At 42.1% G+C, this 12125-nt stretch overlaps 1 pseudogene; it reads left to right on the top strand.

The window, feature by feature from the left end:
- LOC116095266 overlaps window positions 1-11240 on the top strand; it is a 37267-nt pseudogene extending 26027 nt beyond the window's left edge.
- The last annotated feature ends 885 nt before the right edge of the window (window positions 11241-12125 follow it).

The following is a 12125-nucleotide window of genomic DNA, read 5'->3' as shown; positions in this document are numbered from 1 at the left end:
AAAAAAAGAAATGTGATACTAATATGGTCAAAGGGATCAAGGATATGTCCCAAGTTTAAAGCCAATATTGTCAGTTTCATCCACATGGTACTAGCTTTAGGGGCTTTAAAGGTGAAAGAGCTATGGTCATGTGAGCTGTTCTGTAGTTTCTGGGAGCTTCTAAAGCCAGCTATCATCTAGCAGTGCTAGATTCATTCAAGAAGGAGGCCCTGAGAGACTATCCCATGAAGACTTGGTTGTAGAAGAAACCCCAAAGCATTTGAAATGTCAGGGCAATGAGATAGCTACCAAAGAGTGATATAGACAGTCAATGTAATAATCAAGAGATATTTATATTATAAGAAGAAATGCTGGAGGCAGGTAGCTATCTAAGTCCTTTGAAACTCAAACCTCAGACATGAGACATGGAGTTTCACAATCTGGTATTTTTCTTATTTTTCCTGCTTGGTTTTGTTTCAATCTTACTTTGGTCCAGTGTTTTCCCAGTATGCCTTTATTCCTCCCTTATGGAATGAAAATATGTATTCTAAGCAAGCCGGTGTATGTTGGAAGTATATAACTTGATTTTCATATTACAAGGGTCAGAGTTTAGAGATTATTTGGAGTTTCAGAAGAGTGTTCAGACTTTGGAATTTTAAATAGTTTTGAGACTGAATGACTCTGGGGACATCAAAAGCTGAACTAATTGCATTTTTGCATCTTATATGACTGTCTTAGGTTTACTATGATGAAATGCCATGACCAAAGCAATTCGGGGAGGAGAGGGTTTATTTCACTCACAGTTCCATAGAACATTTCATTTTCAAAAGTACTGAAGATAGTGAGAGGCCAAACCTATTTTATCTTGGGACTGGCCTCTACCTTAAAAAACAACAACAACAACTAAAGTCTGAGAACTTGACCTACAGCAGAACCCAAGCTACATCCACTTACCAGAAAGGATACAAGGCTTGTCCTTAGCCAGAATTACTAGCTACTTCCTAGCAACAGTTAATCAAAGATTAGCCTGATTGTTTCAGAGGTACTTTCAGACCATTTGTGATTGTTTATGGTCTTGCTTCAGAGCACCCACCTGTCAGCTTACAATAGACATTCGGTTAGATGCTTGACAGGCTGTACACCCTCTTACTTACTCCCATTCCCTGCAAAATCTTGTCCTGTTAAGGGTTTGATGCTGCTCTGCCTTCCCTTCCTGTATTGTTGTGTCACACACAGTTGGGTTAGAAGAGAGTCCAAGTGCAAGATTATAATAAAGAGACCCTAGTGCTATTACATCATAAACAATTCCTTGTGGTCTTTTGGGGTTCACAGAAGCTTCCTGGCACAACAGTAGGAACTCAAGCTGCACAAAACCTGGAGATAGGAGCTAAAGCTGAGGCCATGGAGGAGTGCTACTAACTGGCTTACTTAGCATTCCTTGCTCAGCCTATTTCCTTATAGAAGTCAGAACCACTAGTGCAGAGATGACACCACTCCAAATGCCCCATTAATCACTAATTAAGAAAACACCCTATGTACTTGCCTACAGCAGGACCTAACAGAAGTTTTTGTTTTTGTTTTTGTTTTTGTTTTTGTTTTTCAGTTGAGTCCCTCATTCTTTCAGATAACTCTACCTTGTATCAAGTTGGCAGAAACTGGCGAGCACAATGCCCGTGACACTTAGGAATAATAAAGTAGAATGTAGAATTTTGGATGAGATATATCTCTAGTAGGTTCTTATGTTTCAATACTTGGTCCCAGTTGGTGGCACTCTGTGGTTTGTGGAGGTGATGACATTCTTAGAATATGACTCCTTGCTGAGGAAGTATGTCACTGGGTAAGAGTTTGAAGATGTTTCTGTCTTCCTGTCAGTGTGAGATAGCACAGTCTGGAATCCTCTTATTGAGAGTTCTGATTAATCATCACCCTGCTCACAGCAAGTGATGAGATCTATCCCAGATATGTCTCTGTCAGAAGATCTTTATTAATCTGCTGTACCAGCCACCCAGCTCTAACTGTGAGGAAAAAAAAAAAAAACCTCTCTGACGTGCACATACATGCTCTTAAAAGACTACTTTTTGCCTGGGAGGTCATCTGAACGTTATTAGGAACAAATTATCTCTTCATTTATGCTGACTGCATAGATAGCCTTAATGATCTGTCACTTAGCAATAGCCTGTCCAAACATAAAAAATGGTAGGCTGACGGACTTATAACTAGAATCAGTTCATTTCAGCTATTCTCTTGTCAAGCAAGTTTTCCATATATATAATATTTACGTATTCATGAGCCTTTGCCTACAATACCACAATAAGGAGCCCTGTCTGATAATGGGCTACAAGTTTTCACTTTGTCCTTCGGCACTTAAAGATTACCAAGGGAATAAACTCTACCCAGGGCCTCTTTTCTGAAGGTTTATTTTTAAACACAGATGTGATATCTCAACAACAGTTACTAAATGATCTTTCCTTTATCCTTTACTCCACATTACACAGGAAAATTCTCTCACTCTATTATTATGGTGAAGGGACTTTGACTGAAAGCATACTAAGAGGTCAGGTTAGGTTTTCCTCCTCCAAGCAAAATAGACTCACTCAAGAATGTTTACTTTAGCCAGACAGTGGTGGCACATGCCTTTAATCCCAGCACATGGGAGGTAGAGACACGTGGATTTCTGAGTTCAAGGCCAGCCTGGTCTACAGAGTGAGTTCCAGGACAGCCAGGACTATATAGAGAAACCCTGTCTCGAAAAACAAAACAACAAAAACATAAACAAACAAAATTAATGTTTACTTCATATTTCTTTAATCTTTGTGTATATAGCTAAAATTATTTCATTTTGGATAAAGTTATAGCTGGGTTAGAAAATTTTGGAATTTGACAGCAATTTTATGTCTTTTTGTGCTACTCATAGCCAATTACTATTTATTGCATGCCTGTGACTTGCTTGTGACCAGCAGTCTTGTCTCTGCCTAGTTGAAGGTGGCACCAAGACATAAACCTTTCTACAAAATCATTCATCCTAGCTGAGGTTTGCCACTTATAGGAAGATTCATATTATTCTATCTCTGATCTTCTACTTCTTACTCCACCCAAAGAATCCCCATACCCTTACTATGATTTGCTGAAGGGAAAATTTGATTAGTTTAGGCATATCTCCGTTAACTTGTTTCAGAGAGTGTGAGAAATATCAGTAAACTTCTAGAAGCTTCAAGTACATGAACTACCCTTTAATTGTCAAATGTTTGAGTCTAGTATTCATTTTTCCTATTTCATTTGTGTCTTAAGTTCCATCTGTTGGGAACAGATAAAAGTAACTATTCTTAAATACTGACATTTTGACATCAAACTCCGTTTTTTCCTAACCTGACCAACTCTATCTCTAAGCAACAATAGTTACCCAAAATGTAATGCCTGTTTCTAAAAACAGAAAGAACAAATGAATTTGATTGGTTGGCCAAAACCACTTACATTCAGTGACAGTTGGCAACGATGGAAGACTTTGGAATCCCTAATCCCTGAGTCCTGACTGGCAAGAATTATTAAAATGTAATATGGCTTGTGATTTTTATGCTTATAAACCCTGATTCAGCTCCTATCGGAACTGCTAGAAGAAATAAGGCCCCCAAGTCCTTGTTTGGTAGCCCTGATCAATCAATGATTTTGTTTATGTGGTCAGAATTGCAAAAGATTGTAGAGAGTAGTTCTTACTGCACAGCTTTATGCTCCAGGCAGATTATGCTACCAGCCCCACCTAGGTTCCTTTAGTGCGATTGAAAGACACACACCCAGCTGATTGGCCACTAGCATCTTTATTGATCAAACAAGAAACAATTGGTGAACGGGACCCTCAGGGTTCACATGCAAATTCTCAATCAAAGCATCGGAACTGCCTCCTACAAAGATTGTCTTGATTCAAGAGCCACTGGTGTTTTCTCTTCCTTTCTTCACAGCATACAATGGAGATCATATAGCACATCTGTTTGAATAGTTAAATCCCACAGAAAGAGATTTTTAAACTATTGCTGAGGTGTAGGCTTAGATTTTTCAAAATCTACTTTAATAATGGTTCTCAAATACTTTGACCCCCTTTTGTAGCCTAACGTCCAAAGGTAGGGAAGAAAAGATAGTATATAAGATAGACAAGGGGATATGGATGTGTGTTTAGAAGTAGGTTTTTGGAGTGATTCCAATTTCATTGGTCAGGATATCAGCAGTCCAGTCCAGTAATGTCAGGATATCAATAGTAGTTCAAAAGTGCCACCAAACAGGAATCAACAACAGCAGTTCTCCACCATGCCTCTCCCAAGGAAGTGAATCACAGCAAAGAAGCAATAACAATGAAGTCTTGCCTGGCAAATGATGTAAGTTTTCCATTACTGTTTGTTGACTCCTACTTATACTCTGTCCAAGCATCACATGTCTTGCTTTAGCAAAACATTGTATGAGTCTGCTTCAGCAAAACATCACATGATACACCCAGAAATTTCCACTGCACTAAGATGCCTTTATGTGTCAGAAGTTTAATTGCTTCTCAATGCAGACTGGCAATAACTTGGAAGAATAATATCTCATAAGACATTTTCTTAGAGATTCTTCAATAAGCCACTCAGTTTCTGTAAGAGTCAGTTTTTCTGAAAGAAAAATGGGGATAGTATCTTGAGCCCTTTGTGTTTGCTCCCAAAGCCATTATTATGACTAATAATATAATGTGTTGAAGAGTACATTGAGAAACCTTTGAAAAGATTGCATTAAAATAAACTCAAACCATAATTGTTTGGCAGATAAATAATGACTTCATATTTATTTGAAAATGTACTAATACATTTTCCTAATTTCTCTTTAGGGATGTTGCACAATCAGTTGACCTCCTGATGGCATGTATCATGGTATTGAAAGACTGGAGAATCTTAGAATTTAAAATGAGGGCATTTAATACAAATGTATGGTGTATAACCTTTACCTAAAAGGACATAGAGGGCCAATGTAGCCAGCCAGAAATATAAAGTAGCCAGTTCTAGGAACCCAGAGCCTCAGGGCTCTGGTTCCCGATACCTGCCCCTCCTGGCTGATCTGCGATGAGGGTGGAACTAGGAATGAAGGTCTACTGGTTTATGAGACTCTCCACCCTGTGGACCAGTAGATGAAGATTGCATTCCTAGAATGAATGTGTTCCCCTCCCTAACTGAATACCTTGGATTGGGTCCCTCTGAAAGTCTCCACTGTAACCCTCTCCCTGTCCCCAACTTGTGGGTTAAATACCCCACACTTCTTGTGTTCAGCATCGAGCTCTGGCCAGCATGGTCACTAGATCGACCCCGGCGTCGAACTCTGGCCAGCAAGGTCATGAGATCGACCTGGTACCGGTATCCCCAATAAACCTCATGTGATTGCAGCAAGTTTGGTCTCTCGTGAGTCATTGGGTGGTCGCGTCATCCCGAGACTTGAGTAAGGATCTCCCCAGTTCCGGGGGTCTTTCAGTATAAAACTGAAAGCCCAAGGAACACTAGAAGTGCTGCTGTGGTTGGATGTTGAAGTTCTTCCTATGAGGCCATAACTCTGGTCTACTCCTTTGGCTATCATTAAAGAAAACTAGTTTTAAGAAGAAATTTGAAAACCAAAGCATTCTCTATACACTGTGGTGGTAGACACTAGTGCTAATTAGTGAAAGTTTGAATTCCATAAAATAAAAATAAATGAAAATTCTGTGCTCATCTCAGTAGCTTCAAGATTTCCTCAGGTCCATGGTCACTATAGTTAATACCAAATGAGACAGTATAGAAAATATGCTTAATCTATAAAAGAGCAATTAGACAACTCTAGTTCAGGTCCCTCTCAAACTTGAAGGTGTATGAGAAAAACAACTCTAGATATTTCCTAAAGTTCATAATTCTGAGACTCTCACTTTAAAAATATGATTTCAGTACTTCTCAGGAGAATCATAAACTCTAAAGATGTAAATATTTCTCAGTAGCTCTTTTTATAATTAGTTAATTCTACCCAAATATATTTTGTACTATAGTTATATTAGAAATACCAGGAAAATTGTTTGAAAAACAAATTTTGAGAACTTGGCGTGGACTTCATAATATGTTAATGACTTTACCATGGGATTTCTATGTATCTAAACTTTTGGAACTACACTAAAAAATGCAGAGAAGTATAGTCAAAACATTAATATTTAAATATAAATCTTCACTAAAATGTTAACAATCTTTTTGAATACTATTTAAGGAGAGGAAAATGTTAACTATTCTAACTAAACCATCTGTCAAATTATGGCACTTTACCTCTAAGTTGATACAATTATGCCAAGTCCTGCCATGCAGAATGGTCAGCATGGCATAGTTCCTTCAGCTGAAGCAGAGCTAGCAGTAACCCCATGGATATTGACCATTGCTAGGCGTAAGGCTTATTTGTATAATAATGTCTATATTTTCCTTTAGGATACTTCTTCAGGAAATATTCTCCCTGCCAAGGTTAAGGACTCCATGATAATTAGAAGCCATAGGAGTATGAGAAGTAACGTTGTGTCTCATGCCCTTGGCAAAATGGTAAATGCTGAGACCTTCAGGACAGCCATTAATGCTGTGACAAAGAACTCTGAAAACATGAGTTCAAAAATATATAAACAGGGCTTCTCAACTATGCAAAATATAAGGATGCAATATGAATTGTATGAGGGAATTCATAGACTTGAGAGAACCGAGGTAGCTGCACTATAAGCCAACTTGTCAGAATGATATTAAGAAATGAGATAAAGAAATTTAAGGATTGGTGATCATAGGGCAAGACCCCACCCAGCTATATTTATTATTTGTTGTTACAACGGCAGGTAGATTCCTGAATTCAAGACCATCCTGGGAAAGAGATAGTTTAGGCCTAGGCATTGCTGGAATGGTGATCTCAGCACCAGATCCTATTGTACTAGCATATTGTCTGTGCTTACAAAGGCAGTCTGGTCTCTGACTTAATTTGCTATGGTTAAAAAATAGATATACTTACTGTGTTTTCTAAGAATCAAGGGGCTAAGGTAATAAAATGCTGATTTTTGGGATAATCAAAAGGTAACCTGAGGTACATGGCTGAACTGATATGCAAAATGAGACTGGGCTTTGTTCTCCAAGAGCTGAGCTAGCTAAATGAGATCTGTGGAGATCCATCTTGAGCAGAACACCAGGCTGTCACCTTGTACCCAAGAATGACTTTGAGTCATTTTTCACTGCTCCATAAAGAACCTTTGTTCAAGAAACTGTATGACGTCAGAGAAGAACATAAGATGGTTGCTGAAAGACCTTGCCAGGAATATACACTCCCTTCCTGGAATGTTCCAGCAATACAAATTTTATGCCCCACAGGGCAGGGCACGTGCAGATAACAACCAAAAATGTTTCAGTTCCCCCTTCTGGTGATTAAGACCACACCTTGCCTAGGACCACAAATGCCAAGAAAGGGTATTGCAGGCCTCAAATGGGTGTAAACCAATTTATGCTGCTACCAAAGTCTACCTCAATAACTGTATAAAAACTGTGTGCTTGGAATGTTGGGGGTCACCTCTGCCCTGATTGCAGGATGGCCCCAGCATGCTAGATCAATAAACCTCATGCTTGTTACATCAATATCCATTTCTGTGTTTCTGTCAGTGGAACATCCTGGACATAAGTCTGTTCAGGTCTTACATTTGGTGCATTGGCCAGGAATAGTCCTTCTTGGGACCAGTGACTGGAAACTGGAGGACCCCTCGAGCAGATACTGTGGTTTTGTTTTTCTGTTTTCTGTGTTTGTCTTGTCTGTACTTCTCTGCTTTCTCTGACTTTACTCAGCCACTGATCAGCTTGGTTTCAGTTTTGAAGCTCTACAAAGGAGATGCTTGACTGGGGTGGCCAGTAGTGGCAGATAGCCATGCCATACAGGAATCCTGGAGGATACTCCATCCAGACTCCCAGTAGGAAGTCAAAAGGGTTTGACTTCACAAGAGGTCTTTGGCAAGAAGATCTCTACCGAGTTATTTGGTGTCCCTCCTGTGGCACTCGTGGCAGAGGCACATTGGTATTTTACTTTCTGTTTTTCTGTTTGTGTGTGGACTGGGACTGATATTATTTTTGGACAGAATGGGACAGTCTGCTTCAACTCCTTTGGGCTTCACCTTGAAACATTGGAGTGAAATAGAAACCAGGGCTCATAACTTGTCTGCTGCTGTTCCAAAGGACAAATGGACCACTCTCTGTTCTGAATGGGCCACTTTTCAGTCAGGGTGGGGCAGAAGGGTCTTTCCCCCTCCCCACCATACTGGCAGTCAAGAAGAAGATCTTTGATATTGGCTCTGCAAGCCATCCTGACAAGGTTCCCTACATCTTTGTGTGGGAAGATCTGGTCACACACCCCCATCTTGGGTCCATCCTTTTGTTATACTCCCATGGCCCAAGAAGATTTTGGCTCTGCAGGACTTCTCTCGAAAAGAGGTCATCTCCTCTAATCAAGACACTGATTTACTCCTCTTAGATCCCCCACCTCCATATCCCCCTGTCCTCTGTCCTCAGGCATCGAGTCCTTCTGATCCTCCAGCATCAGAAGGCCTACCTGGCCACCCTCCCTCACCAGTAGATGAGGCTTTTGGATCTGCCCTAAGGACACAGAGCCAGTGCTAGGTGTCAATAGACACCTCAACTGTGTTGCCTCTCAGTGCTTACAGACCTCCTGACAATCAAGGTCTTCAACTGCTCCAGTATTGGCCCTTCTCCTCTGCTGACCTCTATAATTGGAAGTCTCAGAATACCCCGTTTTCTGAAATTCCCAGGCTGTGACTAACTTAGTAGAATCTCTCCTTTTTACCCATCTGCCTACATGGGATGATGGTCAGTAGCTCCTACAGGTCCTCTACACTACTGAAGAAAAACAGTGCATCCTCTTGAAAACCAGGAAGAATGTCCCAGAGGATGACAGGTATCCTTCCCTCCTGCCTGAGGATATAGATGTAGGCTTCCCATTGACCAGACCCAACTGGGACTTCAACACTTCAGAAGGTAGAGAGCACTTGAAGGTCTACTGGCAGGCTCTGATGGCAGGTCTCAGGGGGCCAACACGCAGCTCCACCAATTTGACTAAGGTAAGGGAAGTGGTGCAAGGGCCGAGTGAGTCTCCCTTTGCCTTCTTAGAGAGACTCATGGAAGCCTTTCACCAATTTACTCCCTATGATCCTAGCAGTGAAGAGCATAAGGCAAGAGTTACTGTTGCCTTTATTGATCAATCTAGCAAAGATAATCAGGAAAGAGTTGCAGAAACTTTAAAGATTACAGTACAAGTCCTTGAGAGAACTAATGCAAGTAGCTGAGAAGGTATATCATAACCGAGAATCAGAAGAAGAAAGGGAGGAGAGAAAGCAGAAGGAACAGGAGGCTAGAGAGCTCAAAAGAGAGAAGAGACAGAAGAACCTCCATAGGATCTTGGCCACTGTAGTTAGAGAAACTAGAAAACCTAGTAAGACAGTACCTGGCAACATAAGAGTGCCGCTGGCTAGGGACAAATGTATTTACTGTAAAGAAAAAGGTCATTGAGTGAAAGACTGTTCCAAGAAAAAGAAGGGACCCTATGCTACCGAGAAGAGACCATTAGGCCCCAAGGTGCTAGCTGTGCAAGAGGACAGTGACTGGAGAGACAGGGTTCAGACCCCCTTCCCAAATCCAGTGTGACCTTTAAAGTGGAAGGGAAACCCACCCAGTTTCTTGTGGATACAAGGGCCCAACACTCAGTCCTATTACAAATGGATGGACCAATTTCCAATAAGAAGTCTTGGGTCCAGGGGGCCACAAGAAACAAATAATACTCATGGACTACCAGAAGAACAGTGGATCTTGGTGTGGGCCAGGTATCCCATTCATTCATTGTTATTCCTGAATGTCCCTAGTCCCTGTAGGGGAGAGACCTCCTCACTAAGATGGGGGCCAGAGACCTCCTCACTAAGATGTGGGCCCAAATCCATTTCCTCCCTGAGAGACCACAGGTCAAGGTCTGGCAGGGAGAGCCTATCCAGGTATTGACCATAAAGTTAGAAGATGAATATCAATTGTTTGAAGACAGGAGTATAAAAGCTAAATGGACTGGTGGTTGCAGAATTACTCACAGGCATGGGCAGAAACGTCAGGAATGGGGAAAGCCAAAAATTGCCTCCCCATCTGTGTAGACCTGAAAGCCCAATCCAACCTGATAACAGTCTGCCAGTATCCTATGTCCAAGGAGGCTCAAGGTGGGATCTGACCCCACATTTTATGCCTCCATAAGCTGGGGATCCTGTGGAAATGTCAGACTGCCTGGAATACACCATTCTTGCCTGTGCAGAAACCTGGGACTAATAACTTCGAGGACCTCAGGGAAGTGAACAAGCAGGTGACTGACCTCTATCTGATGGTCCCCAACCTGTATAACCTATTGAGTTCTTTGCCTTCCTCCAGAACTTGGTACACAGTTCTGGACCTCAAGGATGCCTTTTTCTGCCTATCTCTAGTCCCCAAGAGTCAGAAATATTTCACCTTTGAATGGAAGGACCCAGATTTGGACATGACGGGCCAAATTGTGACCCTCCTCCAACTGAAGAGCTGGTTCCTTCAGACCTTGCCTTGCCACAATTAGCCATGTTTTCTCTAAGCTCCTGCAAATAGCCATGCCTCTCTCCAACCTCCTGCAAATAGCCATGCCTCTCTATAACCTCTTGCTAATACCCATGCCTCTCTCCAAGTTCCTGTTACGTTGAAAGTCCTGCCTCCAGAGACTGAAGATGAAGATGCTGATTCAGCCAAGAGTTGCTGATAGACTTGGGGGAGGGATTTTGTTCTACCTATCTGCTTGTAACAAAGAGAGTTCAATAATGATGGTGGACTGAAAGCACACCATGCCTAGGTCTCATTTTTTAAAACCCTTACCGCATTCTGTTTCCCTTAATTTTTCAGGCTCTGACTCCCATTCCAGAAGACCCATTCATGTGTGGCTGCAGGCAGCCACACCAATTCACCTGGACTCGCTTGTCCCAGGGCTTCAAGAATTCCCCCACCATCTTTGATGAGGCCCTACACCAAGATCTGGCCATGTTCCAGGCAGCCAACCTTCAGGTAACTCTTTTGAAACACATAGATGACCTCCTTTTAACCACTTACAGCAACAAACTGTGCTTAGAAGGAACAAAACACCTTCTCACTGAACTGGAGAACTGGGCTTCCATGCTTCAGCTAATAAGGCCCATATCTGCAGTCAACAGGTTAGTTACCTGAGGTATCTGCTTAAAGAGGAAAAGAGATGACTGTCAGAGGCTAGAAAAGAAACTGTGTTCCATATTCCGCTGCCCACTAACCAAAAAACAAGTCAGAGAATTTTGGGGCATAGCAAGTTTCTGTCACCTATGGATACCTGAATTCACTGAGACAGCAGCTCCATTATACCCACTCACCAAGAACAAACAGCCCTTTGTCTGGGGAGAAAAAGAACAATGGGCTTTTAATGCCATTAAGACAGCCCTAATGTCAGCCCCTGTCCTGGGTCTCCTAGATATGACCAAGTCCTTCCACTTCTTTGTGGCAGAAAACAAGGGTGTAGCAAAAGGGGTCTTGACCCAGAAAAGGGGACCATGGAAAAGGCCAGTAGCATATCTATCCAAAATGCTGGACCCAGTGGCAGGGCGGCTCCCTTGTCTGCGGATCATGGCTGAGGTTGCTATGCTAGTTAAAGATGCAGACAAATTAACTATGGGACAGGACTTGGTGGTATCTGATCCACACTCCCTGGAGAGAGTGGCTTGCCAGCCACTCAACCAGTGGCTCACTAATGCTCATATGACTCACTATCAGACTCTGTTGCTCAACACCGACAGAATCACATTTGCACCCCCCATGGCATGAACCCAGGCACCCTGCTTCCAGATCCTGACCTTGAGCCTCCCATCCATGACTGTCAACAAGTGCTTGCTGAAACACATGGCTGGTGCAAAGATCTGTCAGATCAGCCCCTGGCGGATGTTGAGGCTACTTGGTTCACTGACTGTAGCAGTTTCCTGGAAGAAGGAAAATGGAGAGCAGGTGCTGCCATGTTAGGCAGACAACAAATCGTGTGAGCACAGGCTCTGCCTGAAAGAACCTCTGCCCAAAAGGCTGAGCTCGTTG

Source organism: Mastomys coucha, unplaced genomic scaffold (assembly GCF_008632895.1).
Source record: "Mastomys coucha isolate ucsf_1 unplaced genomic scaffold, UCSF_Mcou_1 pScaffold18, whole genome shotgun sequence".
Taxonomy (NCBI): domain Eukaryota; kingdom Metazoa; phylum Chordata; class Mammalia; order Rodentia; family Muridae; genus Mastomys; species Mastomys coucha.
This window is presented reverse-complemented; position numbering and strand designations above follow the sequence as displayed.